We start from the raw sequence: 26,449 nt of genomic DNA, 5'->3' as shown, positions 1-26,449 counted from the left end.
ACACTGGAAATGTCCCCCTAAATCTACTACACACTTTAAGTCAAAAAATCTAAATCACTTGTTGACCTTTCCCAAAGAATAATCTCCCCTTTACTTCAAAATTCAAAGTCCTCAAATTCAATTTCTCAAAAGACAGTCAAATCAGAAAAATACAAATTACTTTAGTTTCTCTGTCTTCCCTACATCCCCAAATTTCCACAGTGCATCCTGACCCTCACAATACAATTTAATAATCAATATATACCACCCTTTAATGTGTCACTTTTTTTTAAATATCTAAACTATCCTCTAATTATAAATAAATAAGAGTACATGTCTTTAGAAACACTTTACTCATCTCTCAATATAATGCAGACCATGTGTCTCTTCTTCATTCATAGAAACACCAATAATATTCATCAATAAATACTAAATATACTAAATTTACAAAATACAAGCTCTAAATCAGTCATAATACTGCGGGGAATGTTTCCAAAAATATAAACAATACCTATAAAAAGTTACCACATTTCCACAAAATAAGACAAAAATGCATAAACCCAATCCTCTCACGAATCCCAAAAGACCACTTTCCTATTCATCGGGTAACAGGTTTAGAAATAATCTCACACAAAATCCTTCAATTCTGCTTTTATTATTTGCAGTCAGAAGAAACACCCTTCTTTTAGTTCTAAAAGCTTCTTAAAAAATAATAATAATAATAATAATAATAATAAATAATATACAGTTACCAAATATACCACCACTCCAATGTATCACCTCGACAAGTACTCTTTCGAGTCATCAAAAGTAATACAAAAAGAGTCACAAATTTAATAAATATAATATCCAGTTAGTAGAATACAAACAGAAATGTTATCAAAAATCAGTTAAATAATACATAAACCATAGAAAATTAGTTGTCTCAATTTTAAATTTCATCTTTTATCAAAAATAACACTTTTCATAATCATTAAATCGAAAACACACTCATTTCCTATCTAGGAACGAAAAGTTTCGTTGCACTTTTACTAAATTCATATGTTTCTCTCAAAAATTCATTAAGAAACTAATACCCTTCAATGTACTTTCAAATCTTTCCATTTATTTATCCCTTAACCCCTTTTACAATTCAAAAGAATCCACCATTTCTTGTTACACGAGTCATGAGCAATGCTAAAGAACCACACAATATCACAAACTGTACTGCTCGAGTACCAATTACACATCTACTCGACTCTCAAATTTAGAGGAAAAAGTACAATTCACTTTTCGTTCCTCACAAAATACTCTTCTTCTCAAATCCCTCCACCTATCACTACTTCTTATTTCTATCACTTACCTACCATTGGTTCCTTCCATTTCTCCCTTTTCCTTTCTCAGTTGCTCTATGCATTTCATCTGTTTTCTCACAAAATTAATTAAGCAGCTTCAAACCTTCAATGCTTTCTTGAAGACATTGTCCCCTCGACTTATCTTGTGGCACCCATCACAAAATGCAAGTGTTCCAAGTACTTCATCCTTCGGAATCTGAAACAATGACAATTCATTGCACCTAGTCCCATGAGACACCACATAATAATCTTTCGAATCCATCCCTCCTCAGTCATAATACCTACTTTCATACCTCGGAATGTGCAAATTCTCAAACTATGCAAATCTAAAATACAAATAATCCTCAAATACTTCCAAAAACACCTTTACTTGTTCCACAAATACCTCCATCCGCACACCCTGACAAAGTACGATGGGGTTATGTCCGAGGTGATGGAGCCATGGCTCGTATAACCTCAGTTCATCTTCGAGAATGTTATGTGGAATCCTTCGACCAATTCCAATTTACACCAGTGGGTTACTTCTTGTCCCCAGTTTTCAAAAATTACTTCCGAGACAATCGACACACTTAATCAAAGCCCCAAGGAACGAATTGGGGCAGTGTGCAATTATCACCCCACACAAGTTCTCGACAATGTCTTCAAAAGTATCAAAGTTCTGGTAAACTTCAACTTTCAAATGAGTGGACCGCGTTTACCACAATTATTATCAATGTTTTAAACAATTACACTTCTTTTCTTAAAAAATTGCCTAAATTTTCAATCGAAATCTTCAAACTTAAAAATAGTAATAAATAAATTAATATAACCTCACTCTACTCTGTCATTCCAAATCGCATGATCGAATTGCGACTTACTTCTCATCTTCTATTTCTCTCGTGTAAATTACCACGGCTGACTGCTAATGCTAACCTAAAATTCGTCAATCGAAACCCGCCAAGAATTATACACGTACAGTAAATGTACAGTGTTGGGGAAATAACTTTGCTACTTTTCTACTACCTATTTTAATCGTGGTTAGTTCCGGTTAGCCGTTCTAATTTTCTAATTCTAAATAATAATTCCTCAATTTACAAACGTTTCTCTTTCCTGTTTAAAAGAACTCTTCGTTCCAAATAATGTTCTCGATCGTCGGTTAAATTTGACAAAGTTATTTCCCTATACCCTGTACAATTCAAATAGAACCTACGTCCTAACAGTCTATTTCACACAAGACTAAAGCACTAATAAATTTCTAAAATAATACAAGTTATATCTCACCCACACAGTACGTGAACTACACAAAGAATCTACTACTATAGGAAACGCAGTATAAAATACTAATCAATCATAAAATGTAGTACAAATTTGGAAAAGTAAACGAGCAAACGAGCAATTCCCTACCTCTCTTTTTCTTAACTTTCCCAGTTCTAATAAATCCTTTAGAACCGTAAAAGTACCTACTAGTAGTGCCAGTTAAGTGTTACCTCAATAATTTGCACACGTGGCCCACTTGTGTGCAAATTATGTGGGGCATCCTAAAAAGGCCCCTTCAGCCTACCCTCCTCTTCCCTTTTATTCTCTATTAATGTTACATTCACAAAAATAATCCTATATACATAACATCTTACTTTAAAAACAATTAAGACCATTTCTTTAGAAATCGTTCAAATTCATCTTCCTTTCAATGCTTTCTTAAGAAGACCTTATTCGCTATATCGTTTAAATTCATCTTATCACTTTGCCCACTATATTCAAACCCTCCTCAAAATAAACCGATCGTGTTTTCCACCTTTTTTCTTATCTCTTCTCTTCTCTTCTCCAATGAATACTGCACCACAGTGCTCCAATCTCTACTTCTCACTTGACTTGTCCACTGCTGGAAATGCTTTTTTCTTCCAAGTCTTTTTCCAGTTTTCCTCATCTTTCAGAATAAATCTTATCTCCCTTCACCAGTTCCGGCCCTTCCTAAGCCTTTTTCAAATTTTCCCCTTCGCTAAATCTCCCAAGTTCGTCTTCCTTAGTTCCGGTTACATCCTTTCTAAAACCTCACAATTTCGGTGAATAAATTTCGTTCACCATTTTGTCCAAGGATCCCCAAGTATTGCTTAAAAACAGACTTTTTTCCAAATATCCTCCGGGAAAAATTCCTCAAATGGCTTTTCTACGCCCTAAAGTTCCTCTACAATTTTAGGAACCTCCTAGTTGACACATATCTAATGACTACATACTAACACTAATTAAATATAATAATGCAACTTCCCTTATTCTATCCCTCCAAACGTGTTTCTCACAAGTTACCTAATACCCTTATAAATATCACTAATTTTAATTTACATGTTCCTTCTAAAAGCTCTAATTACTTCCCTCTGAAATACATGTACTTTCTTACTCTTATCCTTGAAATTCACAAGAAATAATCTTTACTTTCTTATTAACTACAAATGACCTACTGGCAAATTCTACTTTTCCAATATACATTCCTTCCCACTTTTCTTACATATGCTCAAGTTATCCTTCCATATAATAAATAAAGTCCTATTCTTATGTTTAAATCCCTCCTCTTCTTTCGCACCCACCATTTACTTCTAATTCCTATCTTTTCCAATTTCTCTCCAGTTTTGCATTCTATGTGCATGTTTCTGTTACATTTTTCCACCTACATTCCCTCCCTCAAAAGAAAAATTCCCTAAAAAGTCCTATCCTATGTCCCTACTTAAACTTACTATGAATACCCCTAATATCTTAACAGAATTACTTCACCTAACATATGCATCGACAATTTCAAATACATAATTCCTGTACCTTCACAAAAATCATCAGTACCTTTACACTATGCTTTCCTATCTTATATAAATATTCAAATCTTCTAAACAATTACAAATCATGTACCTAGTTTTTCCTATAAAAAATAATACATCCAATTTACTTTCTATTCTAAAGTACTACATCTTTATCCCTAACACTTAAATAATAATCACAATGTAATTCACAATTCCTACAATATCTACTAATTTAAAAATAATATACTTTTCCTATGTTTATATAAATAAAATCTAATCCTCAATTATTTCTAATAATACTTATAATGGTGAATCTTTCACCTTACACTTCCAAATATCAATCAAACACCCTATCTACTTTGCTAAGTTACAAGTTCCAAATAAAATCACCCTTTACAGTAATATGGTGCCCCAATTAAATACTCTACTTTCTCAAATTACAATTCCACAAGTCCATCCACAATCCATAAGTTATGGTACAATTTTTCACACATTTCCTTTTAAATTAATCAAATATCTTTCTGATACATCACTAGACACTAGAAAATTCTTAATTAACTTTCAAAATTAAACTCACAAATTACTTATTAACTACAAGCAAATTCCTATTCTTCTTAACATAAGAAAGCAATCTCGTAATGTTCCACTTACTTGCAATCCTCCAAATCTCAAAATCTCCTTCCTTGTGAAAAAATACTTTGGCCCTTATCTTTTTCCCTTTCCTGGGCCCCAGTCAGCTTCTTCGATCATTTTCACTTTTGCTGTTCTCGTAATTTCCTACTTCTCTCTTGCCAAAGTTCCATGTATCCATCTGGTGAGCTTCCTCTTTCCTTCCCTTATAAATCTTATTCTTTTTGCTAAGAGGAAATAAATAAACCACTGTCCTTCGATAAAACTACAAAGTACTACCTTGCTATCTTTTTGCCCTTAACTTAAGTTCTTTTGAATCCGACTACTCCGGTGAAAAATCTATCCTTCCTATCCTTGAATTTGGGCAATAATCCAACTTTCGATACAAGTTTTTGGTAAAGTTCCTTGTCTATATCTCTGGCCCCTCCGTCATTGGTGATCTGTCGAGGAAATCCACTATGATCTTAATGGTTCCATCATTTTATGTCAAAACTGTGGGGCAACCCACCTTCTTTCTTCCTAATTTGTAGGTTAAATGTTCGATCCTTCCTGCTGGGTTTTCTGTTGAAGAACCTCACTACTAATCTGGTGCTCGTAAACCTAACCTAAAAGGTATTTGCTCCAGACCCTTTCTTTCTGTGTTCTGTTTTTCGATGAGCCCCTCCGTTTGCTTCCTGGAAATTTATGCTTTTAGATCCTTAATTTACCTCTTTGTTGTAATATTTCTCCATCCACGATCCCATTTCGAATTCCACTGTTCCAGTAAATATTATCCAAAATTCCGGTATTTCTTTACTTTTTCTTACTCTGTAAATTTCTGGATCCCAATCTTCTCATCTTGAATCCCGTAGATCATCGATTCTTTTATTTTTTAATAAATTAACGTCCAAAATTTTCAATCTTTATTTACTTTTTCGGAATACTCGTGACGATCCGAGAGGTTATCCCGTTCTCGTCTTTTACCGTTTTAACTTCCTTTCCGAACCCTTAAAAGATGGAGCCACGCGAAAAACCCACCGCTTCCAAAGAAACAAGTGTATAGACATTCGCGTTTTTGCCGATTCCCACCGTCTTCATCTACTCGGGATTCGAGACCAGTTAACGGCAACGACGCATGTCGCCGCCATCTTATCGGAAAGTGCCGGGAACTAAGGCATCTTTCATGCTGGCCCCATGAAAGATTCCCGCGTTCCCCCGCTTTCTAGGGGATGGCTCCGATGTGTTCTCGACGGTGTCGTTCTGCCGAATCCGAAAAACGAGGGTGAAGACCCCCAAAGAGGGGTCGGTCCAAAGTGGCCGACTCCTCGCCAGGTTACCTGGAGGCCAATCGCCTCCACGTAACTTTGCGTCGCGTCTGTCACTTTGCCGGGCCCTCTTTGGGCCCGGTGTCGTACAGTGTTGCCGGCTTGTGCAAGAAATCCTAAAATTTTAAGAAATTCTAACCCGGATCAAAATCCCCAGTTTCCTCTGCCAACAGTTCCCAATTCCCCCCTTTTCTCTCAAAATAAAAAATCATGTTTTTCAAACCTTCCCCAAATTCACGGTGAAATAGCACATTCGATCATATCTCAATTAGACAAAACCACCCCCGAGTTGTTTCGGGCAGTAAATGTGTTAAAAAACCACTAATAAATCGATCACGTATCAATTATTACCGTTCCTTCATCGGTATCCTTTACTACACGTGTTTCTGTTTCGAAATTTTCATAATAATTGTCAAAAGATCTATTTAAATCGAGTAAATACAAATATTCATGACCCAATAGTAACAATTGATACATCTTCGGTTTATTAGGTGTTTTTTAACACGTTTACTGCCCGAAACACATCGGGGATGGTTTTTCCTATTTAAAATAGGATGATAAATAATTTCCCTGAGCAATTAATTTGTTAAATGTGCTATTTAACCGTGAAATTCAAAGATCAAATGAAAATTAAATCGTTCATTTTCGTTTTGGGAGAAAAGGGAGGAACTGGCAACGTCGCAAAAAAAACCGCGAATCCTCATCTAGGTTAGAATTCCTTCAATTTTAGAACTTGCAATAATAAAAACACATCCATGCAATACTAAGCTAAATACTGTGGCCCACTTTTTTGTAACAAAACTTTAAGCGTACTTAGGTAATTTTAATTTAAGAACGTTATGAAAATAACCTCATTGTTCTAAAATTTTCCACACCCGATATCTTCAAAACAAAACGTTTACGAGCCTATGTTGGTTTGAAATGTTCTTCCAAGTAATTATTCTATGTACTCTTAAAGTCCTGCTACAAAAAAGCAAAAAAACAAATCGAGGTAAAAGCTGTATCATAAATCACAAAAACCTTAAGCAAACTTACCTGCAAAAATTATAACTGCATGCAACCAAATTCGAGTGAAAGCTTCGATAAATATCAAACTTTAAAAACAATTCACTTTATTCTTATTCCACAAATAATAAAGGCCCTTTGGAATAATTAACATCTTAATAAACAATTTTTCTTGGATACCCTTAATAAGAAAACATCTTTTTCCCAAAACATTTAGTAACGAAGCTTCTTTACTCTTTAGATATCATTTTTCCCAAAAACCTTTCTTAACGAAACTTCTTTACTGTTTAAACATCAATTTTCCTAAAACATTTAGTAACGAAACTTCTTTACTGTTTAAATATCATTTCTCCCCAAAACTTTTAATAAAAAGACAAAAAATTCTTTAAAAAATTAGGTATCACTTCACCTATTTAAAATCTTAGTGGTTGTTTCCACCTCTGCTAAAAAGTACTTGCAATTTAATACAAAACCCCAAAAGAAAGTCCTTTTGAAAATAAAATCCACTTATTTTTGTATATTTACACTTTTCCTATAACCCCAGAAATATCAGAGGTGGTTCGTTTTCATATTAACACCCTGTTAGAATACTCTTTCCAATTCTTTTCAATATTATTTTCTTCAACTGCTTAACCCTCAAATCTGACACAATAAAAATTTTAAATTCCTACCTTTTCTGTTGCCTTCGGGAATACTTTCTTTACTGGACACCTTGCACTTTCCCAGATCACACCATCTTTATCGCTGCATTCGAGGTAGACACACACACACACACACAATTTCACATCCTTTGGCTGCAGTTCTTGTCCTGGAAGGAAAAGAGAGGCTACTGTAGCACTTAAGTTTCCACGAAGAATTTAATATTCAATATCCTTAAACAGGAGAACTTTGGAATCTTTACATTTCATCTTGGCAAATCACACTACATGACCTCAGAATACGAGTACCGTTTGACTCAAAACAATTAAATCTTTATCAAAAAGCTGCTTTACTTGTTAGACAAATTCCTTCATCCACAGCTCGAATAACCTTAGTTTGTCTTCGAGAATGTAGTCATTCCTTTGCTAAGTTCCAGTACCGAGCATATTTACCCACCTCGGCCCTCACGCCTGGCGCCCCTGGGTGGGTTGCTTCTTGTTCCCAGTTTTATAAAATAACACTTTTACACCGTAAGCACACCTAATCAAAGTCTCAAAGGACGAATTTGAGCAGTGTGCAGTTATCACCCCACCGGTTCTCCGCGATGTCTTCGAAAGTATCGGAGTTCTGGTAAATTTGTACGTTCAAGTGAATGGACGACATTTTCTACAATTATTGTTCATTTGTCGAACGATTAGACTAATTTTGTTAAAAATTAGTCATACGCCTTAACTTCTTCGAAATACAAAGTAAATATGGCGACGTAACCTCTCTCCGCTCTGTCAAAAAGTTCTTTTTGACAGAAAATGGTCGAGCTACGCGATGCGTTCCTCGCGACCTACTTTTCGTCTTCCGTTTCTCTCGTGCAAACTTCGAACGTCAATTTTCGGTGCAGATGTCGGTTCTGATGGTTCCCTCGGTACGATAACTTCCGAAAATGCGCGGGAATCATCCCGTCCTCTTTCTTTTCGTTACTTCCTCGTCTCCTTGCTTATAAAAGCAATGTTGCAATTTAATATTAATTTCGTCGTCCTTCACAAGTAACTAACGATGACACCCACTTATCCTAATTGTACGGAGTGTTAGGGAAATAACTTTCCTACTTTGATTTCTCCTTTTCTAAAGAAGTATCCAAATGAAACAAACTAAAAGACACATTGCCAATTCTTCAAATGTGTCTCTCTTTTTCCAAAGAAATCAAAATAGTTACGTTTACGAATCTTCTTCCTCTTTCCTATTCCGAAGTTATTTCCCCGACACGATGTATAATTAAAATAAAATGATAGTCTCTCTAACGAAAGACTACAGCACTCGTGAAAAATTCTTCAATTTAAAGATAATGTGTAAAACGCACAAATATAAAATACTTTTCCGTGTTTCTTCAAAAGCAAATATATAAAAAAAGAATAGAAACACAAACTAGCAAATTCGCCACCTGTTTTTGTCTCTACCGTCGCAACTTTCCCAGTTCTAATAAACCCTTTAGAACCGTGAAAATACCTGCTAGTGCCAGTTTAATGTTACCCCAATAATTTGCACACTTGGCCCACTTGTGTGCAAATTATGTGGAGCATCCTATTATCTCTTTTACCTTAGTTTACAATTACAAAAGTTAAAAACTAATAAATATCCTACTTATCCCTAAATAGTTTTCTAATTTAGAAATAATTAAGACAATTTCTTTAAAAATCCTTAAAATCTCTAATGTTCTATAATCCATCTTCCTTTTAATGTCTTCTTAAGAAGACCTCTTTCCCCTTATCGTTCAAATTCATCCTATCACTTTCCCCACTCTCCTCGAAATAAACCAATCTTGTTAGTTGTCTTTTCTCTCGTGTCTTATACAATGACTACTGCACCTTCGTACTCCAATCTCTACTTCTCGCTTCACTTGCCTAATGCTTTTTTCCTCCAAGTCTTTTTCCAGTTCTCCTCTTTCAGGAAAAAATCTTATCTCCACTGACCATTTCCCTTCCTTCCTGAACTTCTTACAAATTTTTAAAAGCACCGAATCCCTAAATCCTCTAAATTAATCATCCCAAGTTCCAGTTAGACCCCTTTTAGGACTCCACAATCTCGGTTTTTTCCCATAGTCAATTTTCCTGACTCCACAATTTCAGTCAATACATCCCGTTCACCATTTTGTCCAAAACTCCCCAAGTTATCCTGAAAAAACAGTGTTTTTCCAAAGATCTTCCAGGAAAAATTGCCCAAATAGCTTTTCTAGCTCCTGCAAAAGCTCTTCTGGAATTTTAAGAAGCTCCCAGTTCACAATCACTACTTACTAATACTAATAAAATATAATAAAGTAATAACTTCCCTTATTCTATCATTCCAAATAGGTTTTCCATAAATTATCTCTAATTTTAATGTACGTGTTCATTTGTTCCTTCTAAAAGCTCCTCTTATTTACCTCTAAAATATACATAAATTCTTCCTCACCTCTACTGTTACAATTCAAAAGTAATAATCTTTACTTTCTTATGAACTATAAATACATAAATGATCTGATGGCAAATTCTACTTTTCTAATATACATTCTTTCTCATTCATTCCCATTTTTCTTACAAATGCTCGTATTATCCTTCCATATAATAAATAAAGTCCTATTCTTACGTTTAAATCCCTACTCTTCTTTCGCATCCACCCTTCACACCTAATTGCTATCCTATCCAGTTTCTTTGAAGTTTTACGTTCTGTATGCATGTTTCTCGTACATTTTTCCACTCCCTCAAAAGAAAAATACCCTAAGAAATCCAGTACTATGTCCCTACCTTTACTTACTATGAATACCTAATATTTTAATACAATTACTTCACTTAGCATATACATTTACAATTTCAAATTTACAATTCGAGTTTATACACATAATTTCTATATCCTCACAAAAATTATTAGTACCTTACCACTATCATTTCCTATCTTCTATAAATATTCAAATCATCTAAAAAATTAAATATCAACACTTACAAAAATGTACCTAGTTTTTTCCTATAAAAAATAATATATCCAGTTTACTTTCTATCCTTAACACTTAAATAATAATCATAATGTAATTCACAATTATTTACTAATTCAAAAATAATATACTTTCACTATGTGTATACAAATAAATTCTAATTTTCAATTTATAATAACACCTGTTATCTCACCTTTTAAACAAATTATGTCAAATAATACTTATAATGGTGAATTTTCCAAATATCCATGAAGCACCCTACCTCCTGTACTGACATACAAATTCAAAATAAAATTACCCTTTACGGTAGTACGGTGCTCTAATTAAACACTCTATTTTTCCAAATATTCAATTCCAAAATAATCCATAAGTTGTGGGACAATTTTTCACACAATTCCTTTTAAATTAATCAAATTTCCTTCTGATGCATCAAAATAACTGGGAAATTCCTATTCCTCTTAAGACAAAAAGCAATCTCCTAATAATCCACTTACTTGCAATCCTCCAAATCTCGTATTTCTCCTTCCTTGTGAAAAAATACTTTGGCTGCCTTTCTTTTTCCCTTTACTCGGCCCCAGTCAGCTTTTTCGATCATTTTCACTTTTGCTCTTCTTGTAATTTCCAATTTTTGTCTTTCAAATTTCCATGTATCCAAGTAACGACTCTCTTTCCTTCCCTTATAAATCATATCCTTTTCGCTAAGAAGAAATAAATAAAGCACTATTCTTCGATAAAGCTACAAAGTACTACCTTGGTATCTTTTTGCTCTTAACCTAGATTCTTTTCGGTCCTCCACTCAAAAATGTTTCTTTCCTATCCATGAATATGGGCAATAATACAACTTTCCGTATAAATTTTGGATAAAGTTAAGTGTGTCTACCTCTGGCTCCTTCGTCATTGTTGATCTGTCGAGGAAATCCACTATAATCTTAATGGTGTATCTTATTTATATCAAATCTGTGGAGCAACCCACCTTCTTTCTTTCTAATATCTAGGTTAAACTTTCCATCTATCCTCTTAGGTTTTCCTTTGAGGACCCTCACTACTAATCTCCTGCTCGTAAACCTAACCAAAAAGTTACTTGTTCCAGACCATTTCTTTCTGTGTTCTGTTTTTTAATAACTCCCTCTGTTTGCTTTCTGGAAATGTATGCTTTTAAGTCCTTGATTTACCTTTTTGTTGTAATATTTTCCCATCCACGGTACCATTTCAAATTCCACTGTTAGAGTAAATTTTATGGAAAAATCCAGTATTTCTTTACTTTCTTCTTACTTTGTAAATTTGTGGATCGCAATCTTCTAATCTTGAATCCCGTAGATAATCAATTCTTTTATTTTTTAATAATTAACTTCCAAAATTTTACATCTTTATTTACTTTTTCGGAATACTCGTGACGATCTGAGAGGTTATCCCATTCTCGTCTTTTACCGTTTTAACTACCTTTCCGAACCCTTAAAAGATGGAGCCACGCGAAAAACCCACCGCTTCCAAAGAAACAAGTGTATAGACATTCGCGCTTTTGCCGATTCCCACCGTCTTCATCTACTCGGGATTCGAGACCAGTTAACGGCAGCGGCGCATGTCGCCGCCATCTTTTCGGAGAGCGCCGGGAACAAAGGCCTTATTCATGCTGGCCCCATGAATAATTCCCGCGTTCCCCCGTTCTCTAAGGGGATGACTCCGATATGTCGACGTTGTCGTTCTGCCGAATCCGAAAAACGAGGTTGAAGACCCCCAAAGAGGGGTCGGCCAAACTGGCCGACTCCTCGCCAAGTTACCTGGAGGCCAATCGCCTCCACGTAACTTTGCGTCGCGTCCGTCACTTTGTCCGGGCCCTCTTTGGGCCCGGTGCCGTACAGTGTTGCCGGCTTGTGCAAGAAATCCTAAAAATTTAAGAAATTCTAACCCGGATCAAAATCCCCAGTTTCCCCTGCCAACAGTTCCCAATTCCCCCTTTTCTCTCAAAATCATTTTCACACCTTCCCCAAACCGGGAATTCACTCATCATCATATCTCAATTAGACAAAATCACCCCCGAATTGTTTCGGGCAGTCATGTCAATGTGTTAAAAAACCACTAATAAATCAATCATGTATCAATTATTACCATTCCTTCCTCGGTATCCTTTACTACACGTGTTTTTGTTTCCAAATTTTCATAATAATTATTAAAACAACCATTTAAATCGAATAAATGCAAATACTCATGACCTAATAGTAATAATTGATACATCTTCGGTTTCTTAGGTGTTTTTTAATACGTTTACTGCCCGAAACACCTCGGGGATGGTTTTTCCTATTTAAAATAGGATGATAATTAATTTCCCTGAGCAATCAATTTGTTAAATGTGTTATTTAACCGTCAAATTCAAAGATAAAATGAAAATTAAATAATCCATTTTCGTTTTCGGAGAAAAGGGAGGAACTGGCAACGTTGCAAAAAAAACCGCGAATCTTCATCTAGGTTAGAATTCCTTCAATTTTAGAACTTGCAATAATAAAACACACCATGAAATACTAAATACACTGGCCCACCTTTTTGTAACAAAACGTTAATAGTACATAGGTCATTTTAATTTAAGAACGTTATGAAAATAACCTCATTGTTCTAAAATTTTCCACACCTGATATCTTCAAAACAAAACGTTTAGGAGCCTATGTTGGTTTGAAATGTTCTTCCAAGTAATTATTCTATGTACTCTTAAAGTCTTACTACAAAAAAGCAAAAGAACAAATCGAGGTAAAAGCTGTTTCATAAATCACAAAAACCTTAAGCAAACTTACCTGCAAAAATTATAACTGCATGCAAGCAAATTCAAGTAAAAGCTTCGATAAATATCAAAGTTTAAAAACAATTCACTTTATTCTTATTCGACAAATAATAAAGACCCTTTGGAATAATTAACCTCTTAATAAACAATTTTTCTTTGATACCTTTAATAAGGAAACATCCTTTTTCCCAAAACATTTAGTAACGAAGATTCTTTAAGGTTTAAACATCATTTTTTCCAAAAACCTTTCTTAACGAAACTTCTTTACAGCTTAAACTTCAATTTTCCCAAAACCTTTCCAGAAAACCAAAAAAATTTAAAAACAAAAACCTTTCAAATTAGGTATCACTCAATCTTGCTACCTATTTAAAATTCTCAATTTTATTCTTACTGGTTCTTTCCCTTCGTACTAGAAAGTACTTGCAATTTAATAAAAAAAACTCCAAAAGAATGTCCCCCTTGAAAATAAAATCCCCTTATTTTTGTATATTTACACTTTTTCTATAATCCCAGAAATATCAAATGTGATTCGTTCTCAAATTAACTCACTGTTGTAATACTATTTCGATTCGTTTTCAATATAAATTTTTTCTTTGATAACAATTATATTCTTCCTTTGCATAGTAACACTCCCTCAAATCTAGCAGCATAAAAATTTTAAATTCCTACCTTTTTCTGTCGCCGTCAGCAATACTTCCACCAGCAAACAGCTTCCACTTTCGGAGATGGCACAATCATTTCACTGCATTTGGGATGAACACAGACACAGACACACACACACAATTTCACATCCTTTGGCTGCAGTTCTTGTCCTGAAAAAAAAGAGAGGCAGCTATAGTACATACGTTTCCCCGAAAAATATAATATTCAATATCCTTAGTTAAACACCAAAACGTTGGAATCTTTGCATCTCATCTTTGCAACTCACATTAAATAACCTCATAGTACAAGTACCGGTTGACTCAAAACAATCACATCTTTATCAAAAGGCTGCTTCACATTTTAGACAAATTACCACACGATTATGTTCAACATAATATAACCACAGCTCTTATAACCTTAGTTTACCTTCCAGAATTCAATCGATCGTTTAATAAGTTCGTGCACTAAGCATATCTACCCACCTTGGCCCCCGCACATCACACCTCTGGGTTGCTTCTTGTTCCCAGTTTTATAAAATAACACTTTTACCCCGTAAGTACACGTAATCAAAGTCTCAAAGCACGAATTTGGGCAGTGACCAATTATCACCACAGAAATTTCGACACTGTCTTCAAAAGTATCAAAGTTCTGGTAAACTTGTACGTTCAAGTGAATGGACGACATTTTCGACAATTATTGTTCATTTTTTAAACAATTCGACCTCTTTTCTTAAAAAATAGCTTAAATGTTTAATCGAAATCTTCAAAGTTAAAAGTAGTAATAAATAAAGCAATATAACCTCACTCTGCCCTGTCGTTCAAATTCGTACGATCCCGCTGCGACCTACTTTTCATCTTCTATTTCTCTCGTGTAAAATTCCACAGCTGACTCTACTAATGATTCAACTTCGAATGGCCATTTTAAATGACTCAGTTTAATAGTTCCCTTCTTTACGACGACGTCCAAAAATTAAATCTCCTCAAATATCACGGTAATTTCCCTATTTGCTTTACTTTCTCATTAAATACAAAAGCAACGTTACGTTTCTAGCTTCGTCAATCCCACAACTCGCCGAGGATTACACGCACCCGCCGTAAATATACAGTATAATATACAGTGTTAGGGAAATAACTTTGCTACCTTCCTACTTCCTATTTTAATCCTGGTTAGTTCGGGTTAGCCATTCTAATTTTCTAATTCTAAATAATAATTCGTCAATTTACAAACGTTTCTCTTTCCTGTTCAAAAGAACTCTTCGTTCCAAATAATGTTCTCGATCGTCGGTTAAATTTGACAAAGTTATTTCCCTATACCCTGTACAATTAAAATAGAACCTACGTCCTAACAGTCTATTTCACACAAGACTAAAGCACTAATAAAATTCTGAAATAATACAAATTATATCTCACCAGCACAGTATGTACACTACATAAAGAATCTACTACTGTAGGAAACAAAATATAAAATATTAATCAATCATAAAATGTAGTAAAAATACGAAAAAGCAGACTAGCAAATTCCCAGTTCTAATAAATCCTTTAGAACCGTGATAGTACCTGTTGGTGCCAGGTTAATGTTATCCCAATAATTTGCACACTTGGCCCACTTGTGTGCAAATTATGTGGAGCATCCTATTATCTCTTTTACCTTAGTTTACAATTACAAAAGTTAAAACTAATAAATATCCTACTTATACGTAAACAACACTATAAAAAATTATCATACATAATGTTAATTTAGAAACAATTAAAATAATTTCTTTAAAAATCTTTCAAATCTATGACGTTCTATAATCCATCTTCCTTTTAATATTTTCTTAAGAAAACCTCATTTGCCATATCGTCCAAATTCATCCCTTTATTTTACACACGATTCCACTTGTTCAAACCCTTCTCAAAATAAACCAATCTTGTTTTCCACCTTCTCTCTTATATCTTCTCCAATGAATACTGTACCCCCGTGCAATCTCTACTTCTCACTTGACTTGTCCAATGCTTTTTCTTCCAAGTCTTTTTTCAGCCCTTCCTGAGCTGCTTAGAAATTTCCAAAAACACCAAATCGCTAAACCTTCCAAATTCGTCGTCCCTAATTCCACTTAGACCTCACAATTTCGGTTTTTTCCTGTAATTACTTTTCCTAACTTCACGGTTCCAGTGAATAAATCTCGTTCACCATTTTGTACAAGAATCCCCAAGTTATCCTGAAAAAACGGTGTTTTTCCAAAGATCTTCCGAGAAAAATCGCCCGAATGGCTTTTCTAAGCCCTAAAGTTCCTCTACAATTTTAGGAAGCTCCTAGTTGGCAATGACTACATACTAACACTAATAAAATATAATAATGTAACTTTCCTTATTCTATCCTTCCAAACAAGTTTTCCATAAGTTACCTAATACCTTCATTAATATCGTTAATTTTAATATGCATGCTCATTTGTTCCTTCTGAAAGCTCTTCTTACTTCTCTCTAAAATAAATGTTCTTTCTTAGTCTTATCCTCGAAATCCAGGAGGAATAATCTTTGCTGTTAACAAATAATCTACTAACAAATTTCTCTATTCTTTTATGCAACTATTTGCTTTCCTTCCCATTCTTCTTACATGTCTATATTATCCCTCCATATAATAAATAAAGTCCTATTTTAGTATTTAAATCTCTCCTCCTCTTTAAAGTTTTACATTCTATATGCATGTTTCTCGTACATTTTTCCATCTACCTCCCCTCCGTATCTTTTATCCACTCCCTCAAAAGAAAAATACCCTAAGAAATTCTGTACTATATCCCTACCTTTACTTACTATGAATACCTAATATTTTCACAGAATTACTTCACATAACATATACATCTACAATTCTATTTTATGCACATAATTCCTATATTGTGACAAAAATCATTAGTACCTTTACACTATTTCTTCTTACCTTATATAAGTATTAAAATCTTCTAAAAAATTAAATATCAATACTTACAGAAATCTATCTAATTTTTCTCCTTAAAAAATAATATACACAGTTAATTTTCTATCTTAAATTACTACATCCTCCTTACATATAACACTTAAATAATAATCACAATTTAATTTCCTACAATATCTACTAATGTAACAATATATTTTCACCATTTCTACATAAATCAATTTTAATCTTCAATGTGTAATACCTTCTGTTGTCTCTTACCTTTTAAATAAATTATTTCCAATAAGACAAATAATACTTATAATGGTGAATTTTCCAAATATCCATAAAACACCCTACCTACTATACTCACATACAAATTCAAAATAAAATTACCCTTTCCGGTAGTACGGTGCTCCAATTAAATACTCTATTTTCTCAAATATTCAATTCCAAAATAATCCATAAGTTATGGTACAATTTTTCACACAATTCCTTTTAAATTAATCAAATGTCCTTCTGATGCATCAAAATAACTAAGAAATTCCTATTCCTCTTAAGACAAAAAGCTTTCTCCTAATAATCCACTTACTTGCAATCCTCCAAATCTCGATATCTCCTTCCTGCTGAAAAAATACTTTGGCTGCCTTTCTTTTTCCCTTTACTCGGCCCCAGTCAGCTTTTCGATCATTTTCACTTTTGCTGTTCTTGTAATTTCCTATTTTTGTCTTTCAAAATTCCATGTATCCAAGTAACCACCCTCTTTCCTTCCCTTATAAATCATATCCTTTTCGCTAAGAAGAAATAAATAAAGCACTATTCTTCGATAAAGCTACAATGTACTACCTTGGTATCTTTTTGCTCTTAACCTAGATTCTTTTCGGTCCTCCACTCAAAAATGTGTCTTTCCTATCGAAGAATATGAGCAATAATCCAACTTTCCTTACAAATTTTGGATAAAGTTAAGTGTGTCTACCTCTGGACCCTTGGTCATTGTTGATCTGTCGAGGAAATCCTCTATAATCTTAATGGTTTAATCTTATTTATATCAAATCTGAGGAGCAACCGACCTTCTTTCTTCCTAATGTGTAGGTTAAACGTTCGGTCCATCCTTTTAGGTTTTCTCTTGAAAATCCTCACTACTAATCTCGTACTCGTAAACCTAACCAAAAAGGTACTTGTTCCAGACCCATTCTTTCTGTGTTCCCTTTTTTAATACGTCCCTCCGTTTGCTTCCTGGAAATGTATGCTTTTAGATCTTTAATTTACCTCTTTGTTGTAATATTTCCCCATCCACGGTACCATTTCAAATTCCACTGTTAGAGTAAATTTTATGGAAAAATCCAGTATTTCTTTACTTTCTTCTTACTTTGTAAATTTGTAGATCGCAATCTTCTAATCTTGAATCCAGTAGATAATCAATTCTTTTATTTTTTAATAATTAACTTCCAAAATTTTCCATCTTCATTTACTTTTTCCAGACACTCTTGACGATCCACGAGGTTATCCCATTCTCGTCTTTTACCATTTTAACTACCTTTCCGAACCCTTAAAAGATGGAGCCACGCGAAAAACCCACCGCTTCCAAAGAAACAAGCGTATAGACATTCGCGCTTTTGCCGATTCCCACCGTCTTCATCTACTCGGGATTCGAGACCAGTTAACGGCAGCGGCGCATGTCGCCGCCATCTTTTCGGAGAGCGCCGGGAACAAAGGCCTTATTCATGCTGGCCCCATGAATAATTCCCGCGTTCCCCCGCTCTCTAAGGGGATGACTCCGATATGTCGACGTTGTCGTTCTGCCGAATCCGAAAAACGAGGTTGAAGACCCCCAAAGAGGGGTCGGCCAAACTGGCCGACTCCTCGCCAAGTTACCTGGAGGCCAATCGCCTCCACGTAACTTTGCGTCGCGTCCGGGCCCTCTTTGGGCCCGGTGCCGTACAGTGTTGCCGGCTTGTGCAAGAAATCCTAAAATTGTAAGAAATTCTAACCTGGATCAAAATCCCCAGTTTCCCCTGCAAAAATTTCCCAATTCCCCCTTTTCTCTCAAAATCATTTTCACACCTTCCCCAAACCGGGAATTCATTCATCATCATTAGACAAAATCACCCCCGAGTTGTTTCGGACAGTAAATGTGTTAAAAAACCACTAATAAATCCATCATGTATCAATTATTACTATTCCTTCCTCGGTATCCTTTACTACACGTGTTTCTGTTTCCAAATGTTCATAATAATTGTCAAAAGATCTATTTAAATCGAGTAAATACAAATATTCATGACCCAATAGTAACAATTGATACATCTTCGGTTTATTAGGTGTTTTTTAACACGTTTACTGCCCGAAACACCTCGGGGATGGTTTTTCCTATTTAAAATAGGATGATAAATAATTTCCCTGAGCAATGAATTTGTTAAATGTGCTATTTAACCGTGAAATTCAAAGATCAAATGAAAATTAAAGAATTCATTTTCCTTTTGGGAGAAAAGGGAGGAACTGGCAACGTCGCAAAAAAAAACGCGAATCCTCATCTAGGTTAGAATTCCTTCAATTTTAGAACTTGCAATAATAAATCACACCATGAATACTAAATACGGTGGCCCACCTTTTTGTAACAAAACTTTAATAGTACATAGGTAATTTTAATTTAAGAACGTTATGAAAATAACCTCATTGTTCTAAAATTTTCCACACCCGATATCTTCAAAACCAAACGTTTACGAGCCTATGTTGGTATGAAATGTTCTTCCAAGTAATTATTCTATGCACTCTTAAAGTCCTGCTACAAAAAAGCAAAAGAACAAATCGAGGTAAAAGCTGTATGATAAATCACAAAAACCTTAAGCAAACTTACCTGGAAAAATTACAACTCCTTGCAAACAAATTCAAGTAAAAGCTTCCATAAATATCAAAGTTTAAAAACAATTCACTTTATTCTTATTCAACAAATAATAAAAGCCCTTTGGAATAATTAACATCTTAATAAACAATTTTTCTTGAATACCTTTAATAAGGAAACATCATTTTTCCCAAAACATTTAGTAACGAAGTTTCTTTACGGTTTAAACATCATTTTTCCCAAAACCTTTCAATAAAACGAAAAAAAATAAATAAAAAAATTAGATATCACTGAACCTATTTAAAATCTTAGTGATTGTTCCCATCCCTACAAGAAAGTATTTGCAATTTAATACCAAACCCCAAAAGAAAGTCCCCCCTTGGAAATAAAATCCTCTTATTTTTGTATATTAACACCTTTTCTATAATCCCAGAAATATCAAGTGGTTCGTTTCCAAATTAATACACTGTTGTAATATTCGTTCAATTCTTTTCGATATAAATTACTTCTTTGATAACAATTATTTTCTTTCCTTGCATAGTAACTCTCCTTCAAATCTAACACCATAAAAATTTTAAATTCCTACCTTTTTCTGTCGCCGTTGCAATACTTCCACTAGCACACAGTTTCCACTTTCCAAGATGGCACAATCATTTCACTGCATTCGGGATGGATACACACACACAATTTCACATCCTTTGGCTGTAATTCTTGTCCTGAAAGGAAAAGAGAGGCAACTATAGTACATACGTTTCTACGAAAAATATAATAATCAATATCTTTAGTTAACCACAAGAACATTGAAATCTCATCAATCTTACAACTCACACTAGATAACCTCAAATTACAAGTACAAGTTGAATTAAAACAATATGATCTGTATCAAAAAGCTGCTTTACGGAGGTACCCAAAATAAGTTTTCTTTGCGTTAGAAAAAAGACAAATTTATTTAATCTGCGAATACTACAATAGTTATTGAAAGTCGACAATTACTAAAAACTCCTTTGACAATGAGTTTCTTTTCTTTCTTACCTCTTAATTTCTAATTCCACGGATATTCTATGGATCGACTAAGATGACACCACTTTTATTGTTGTGCTTTTCAATTTTAAATTCCACAGTTTCTTTTCAAACGCACGCTTTTAAGTTAATTTGTTAATTTCCACATTTCGATATAAATAAACAAACGAAAAACTCTTACAGTACAATTATAAAAAAATGTCATTATTGTCATGCACGATGTGCAGAAAATTACCACAAACAAGAAATCTACAAGTTTACACGAAGAAGAAATCTGCAAAAACACACCAAAAAGAAATCTGCAAAACCACACAAAGAAGAAACTTGCAACGCAGACTCCCAGATGGCGCCACACATAAAAATCTCTTCTCTCGCATCCACCATTTAATCCTAATTGGTTCTGCTATGAATACCCATTGTCTTAACGCCATTATTTCACATAACATATGCATTAAGCAATTCCAAATTTACAATTCTATTTTATACAAATAACTCCTGTATCGTGATAAAAATCATTAGTACCTTTGCACTATGTGTTCTTATCTTATATACATATTAAAATCATCTAAAAAATTAAATATTAATACATACAGAATATCCTTAAAAATAATATATAGTTTATTTTCTATCTTAAATTACTACATATTCCTGATCCATAACACTCAAATAATAATTACGACAAAACGTCGATAGTTCATAGGTAAATTTATTTTAAGAAAGTTATGAAAAATAATTAAAATTTCTTCTAAAATTTTCCACACTCGATATCTTTAAAACAAAAGGTTTACGAGCCTATGTTGGTATGAAATGTTCTTCCAAGTAATTATTCTATGCACTCTTAAAGTCTTGCTACAAAAAAGCAAAAGAACAAATCGAGGTAAAAGCTGTATGATAAATCACAAAAACCTTAAGCAAACTTACCTCCAAAAATTACAACTACTTGCAAACAAATTCAAGTAAAAGCTTCCATAAATATCAAAGTTTAAAAACAATTAACTTTATTCTTATTCAACAAATAATAAAGGCCCTTTGGAATAATTAACATCTTAATAAACAATTTATCTTGAATACCTTTAATAAGGAAACATCATTTTTCCCAAAACATTTAGTAACGAAGTTTCTTTACGGTTTAAACATCATTTTTCCCAAAACCTTTCAATAAAACGAAAAAAAAAATATAAAAAAATTAGATATCACTCAACCTATTTAAAATCTTAGTGATTGTTCCCATCCCTACTAGAAAGGACTTGCAATTTAATTAATACAAAACCCCAAAAGAAAGTCCCCCTTGAAAATTAAATCCTCTTATTTTTGTATATTAACACGTTTTCTATAATCCCAGAAATATCAAGTGGTTCGTTTCCAAATTAATACACTGTTGTAATACTCGTTCAATTCTTTTCGATATAAATTCCTTCTTTGATAACAATTATTTTCTTTCGTTGCATAGTAACTTTCCTTCAAATCTAACACCATAAAAATTTTAAATTCCTACCTTTTTCTGTCGCCATCAGCAATACTTCCACCAGCAAACAGTTTCCACTTTCTGAGATGACACAATCATTTCACTGCATTCCGAGTGGACACACACACGCACACACAATTTCACATCCTTTTGCTGCGGTTCTTGTCCTGAAAAGAAAAGAGAGGCAACTATAGTACATACGTTTTACACGAAGAATATAATATTCAATAGCATTAGTTAAACACAAGAATATTGGGATCTCACCAATCTTGCAACTCAACACTAGACAACCTCAAATTACAAGTACAAGTTGAATCATAACAGTATGATCTTTATCAAAAAGCTGCTTTAAGGCGGTACCCAAAATAAGTTTTCCTTGCGTTAGAAAAAAGTCAAATTTATCTAATCTGCGAATACTACAATAGTTATTGAAAGTTGACAATTACTAAAAACTCCTTTGACAATTAGTTTCTTCTCTTTCTTACCTCTTAATTTCTAATTCCACGGATATTCTATGGATCGACTAAGATGACACCACTTTTATTGTTGTGCTTTTCAATTTTAAATTCCACATTTTCTTTTCAAACGCACGCTTTTAAGTTAATTTGTTAATTTCCACATTTCGATATAAATAAACAAACGAAAAACTCTTACAGTACAATTATAAAAAAATGTCATTATTGTCATGCACGATGTGCAGAAAATTACCACAAACAAGAAATCTACAAGATTACACGAAGAAGAAATCTGCAAAACCACACAAAGAAGAAACTTGCAATGCAGACTCCCAGATGGCGCCACACATAAAAATCTCTTCTTCGCATCCACCATTTAATCCTAATTGGTTCTGCTATGAATACCCATTGTCTTAACGCAATTATTTCACATAACATATGCATTAAGCAATTCCAAATTTACAATTCTATTTTATACGCATAACTCCTGTATCGTGATAAAAATCATTAGTACCTTTGCACTATGTGTTCTTATCTTATATACATATTAAAATCATCTAAAAAATTAAATATGAATACCTACCGAATCTCCTTAAAAATAATATATAGTCTATTTTCTATCTTAAATTACTACATATTCCTGATCCATAACACTCAAATAATAATTACGATAAAACGTTAATATTTCATAGGTAAATTTATTTTAAGAAAGTATGAAAAATAATTAAAATTTCTTCTAAAGTTTTCCACACCCGATATCTTTAAAACAAAACGTTTATGAACCTATATTGGTATGAAACGTTCTTAAAAGTAATTATTCTATTCATTTTTAAAGTCTTACTACAAAAAAGTAAAAAAACAAATTAAATGTGACATCTATATAATAATTCAAAACAAGCCTTAAGTGAACTTACCTGGAAAAATTATAACTACATGTAAAGAAATTCAAGTAAAAGCTTCTATAAATATCAAACTTTAAAAACAATTCACTTTATTCTTATTTAACAATTATCATTTTTCCCAAAAAACCTTTCAAATTAGGTATCACTCAACTTTGCTACTCATTTTAAATCTTAGTGGTTTTTTTCACCCCTACTAAAAAGTACTTCCAATTTAATTAAAAAATCCCAAAGAAAAACATCCCCCTTGAAAATAAAATCCTCTTATTTTTGTATATTAACACATTTTCTATAATCCCAGAAATATCAAAAGTGGTTCGTTTCCAAATTAATACTGTTGTAATACTCGTTCAATTCATTTTCGATATAAATTACTTCTTTGATAACAATTATTTTCTTTCGTTGCATAGTAACTCTCATTCAAATCTAGCACCATAAAAATTTTAAATTCCTACCTTTTTTTGTCCCGTCAGCAATACTTCTACTAACAGAGAGCTCCCACTTTTCAAGATGACACAATCTTTGTCGCGGAATTCAGGGTGGACACACACACAATTTCATATCCTTTGGCTGAAGTTCTTGTCCTAAAAAGAAAATACAGTCGGCTATAGTACATACATTTCCACGAACAATGTAATATTCAATATCGTTAATTAAATACAAGAACATTGGAATCTAACCAATCTTGCAACTCACTCTAGATAACCTCGAACTATAAGTACAAGTTGAGTCAAAATAATATAATCTTTATGAAAAAACTTTTTTATAAAGGTACCAAAAATAAGTTTTCATTACATTAGAAAAAAAGAGAAATTTATTTAATCTATAAATTATACAATAGTTATTGAAAGTGGAGAATTACTAAAAACTCCTTTGACAATGAGTTTGTTTCTTTCTTACCTCCTAATTTCTAATTCTACAGATATTCTGTCGATCGACTGAGATGACACCACTTTTGTATTTTGCTTTTCAATTTTAAATTCCACATTTTCATTTAACGCACGCTTTTAAGTTAATTTCTACATTTCATTTAATATAAATAAAAAAACAAAAAACTCTCAGGATACAATTACTGAAAAATGTCATTATTGTCATGCACGATGTTCAGAAAATTACCACAAACAAGAAATCTACAAGTACACACGAAGAAGAAATCTGCAAAGAGACACCAAAAAGAATTCTGTAAAATCGCACAAAGAAGAAACTTGCAACCCAGGTTCCCAGATGACGCCACACATAAAAAATCTCTCTTCTTTCGCATCCACCATTTAATCCTAATTGGTCCTGCTATGAATACCCAATGTCTTGACACGATTATTTCACATAACGTACGCATCAAACAATTCCAAATTTACAATTCTATTTTATACACTTAACTCTTGTATCGTGATAAAAATCATTATTACCTTAGCACTATGTGTTCTTATCTTATATACATATTAAAATCATCTAAAAAATTAAATATTAATACCTACCGAATCTCCTTAAAAATAATATATAGTTCATTTTCTATCTTAAATTACTACATATTCCTGATCCATAACACTTAAATAATAATTACGACAAAACGTTGATAGTTCATAGGTAAATTTATTTTAAGAAAGTTAAGAAAAATAATTAAAATTTCTTCTAAAATTTTCCACACCCGATATCTTTAAAACAAAAGGTTTATGAACCTATATTGATATGAAACGTTCTTAAAAGTAATTATTCTATTCACTTTTAAAGTCTTACTACAAAAAATTTAAAAAATAAATTAAACGTGACATCTATATAATAATTCACAACAAGCCTTAAGTGAACTTACCTGGAAAAATTATAACTACATGTAAAGAATTCAAGTAAAAGCTTCTATAAATATCAAACTTTAAAAACAATTCACTTTATTCTTGTTTAACAATTATCATTTTTCCCAAAAAACCTTTCAAATTAGGTATCACTCAACCTTGCTACTCATTTAAAATTCCCAATTTAAATCTTAGTGGTTTTTTCCACCCCTGCTAAAAAGTACTTTCAATTTAATTAAAAAAACCCAAAAAAACATCCCCCTTGAAAATAAAATCCATTTATTTTTGTATATTACCACATTTTCTATAATCCCAGAAATATCAAAAGTGGTTCATTTTCAAATTAACTCACTGTTGTAATATTCATACAATTTTGAATATAAATTATTTCTTTGATAACGATTATTTTCATCAATTGCATGGTGACTCTCATTCACATCTAACACCATAAAAATTTTAAATTCCTACCTTTTTCTGTCGCCGTCAGGAATACTTCCACTAACAGGCAACTTGCACTTTCCTAGATATGGTACAATCTTTTTCGCTGCATTCAAAGTAGAACCACAATTTCATATCTTTGGCTGCAGTCCTTGTCCTGAAAAGAAGAGACAAGCAGCTATAGTACGTATCTTTCTATGAAGAATGTAATATTCAAAATATCATTAATTAAACACAAGAGTATTGGAATCCCACTAATATTGTAACTCACAGGAGATAACCTGCAATGACAAGTACAAGTTGAGGCAAAACAATGATCTTTATGAAAAAACTTTTTTATGACGGTACCAAAAATAAGTTTTGATTGCATTAGAAAAAAGGGATATTTATTACTAATTTGTATGGTCTGTAAGGATTAGAATAGGTATTGGAAATAGAGAATGATTAAAAACTCCTTTGGCAATGGGTTTCTTTTCTTTCTTACCTTAATTCTTAATTCCACAGATGTTCCATCAATCAACTGAGATGACATCACTTTTGTTTTTGTTTCTCAATTTTAAATGGTATAATATTTTCATTACAAACACAAAATTTTAAATTCAATTAATGAAAATAAACAAACGAAATACTCTC

General features: G+C 33.0%; 1 long non-coding RNA gene across 10 annotated transcripts; it reads right to left on the bottom strand.

The window, feature by feature from the left end:
- Nucleotides 1-643: 643 nt before the first annotated feature.
- On the bottom strand, nt 644-26,448 carry LOC136412043 (uncharacterized). 10 transcript variants are annotated; one of them, XR_010752385.1, is made up of 12 exons: nt 26,301-26,448; nt 25,847-25,973; nt 24,047-24,175; nt 22,268-22,404; nt 17,984-18,149; nt 17,760-17,930; nt 17,506-17,707; nt 14,052-14,194; nt 5,214-7,822; nt 4,985-5,145; nt 4,727-4,932; nt 644-1,509 (listed from the first exon to the last, which is right to left on the bottom strand). It is a non-coding gene; the product is annotated as an uncharacterized lncRNA (long non-coding RNA). The 10 variants fall into 10 exon arrangements; XR_010752387.1 differs by lacking the exon at nt 24,047-24,175; XR_010752386.1 differs by lacking the exons at nt 25,847-25,973; nt 26,301-26,448 and adding an exon at nt 24,492-24,635.
- Between the last annotated feature and the right edge of the window lies 1 nt (nt 26,449).

Source organism: Euwallacea similis, chromosome 11, assembly GCF_039881205.1.
Source record: "Euwallacea similis isolate ESF13 chromosome 11, ESF131.1, whole genome shotgun sequence".
Lineage (NCBI taxonomy): Eukaryota > Metazoa > Arthropoda > Insecta > Coleoptera > Curculionidae > Euwallacea > Euwallacea similis.
This window is presented reverse-complemented; position numbering and strand designations above follow the sequence as displayed.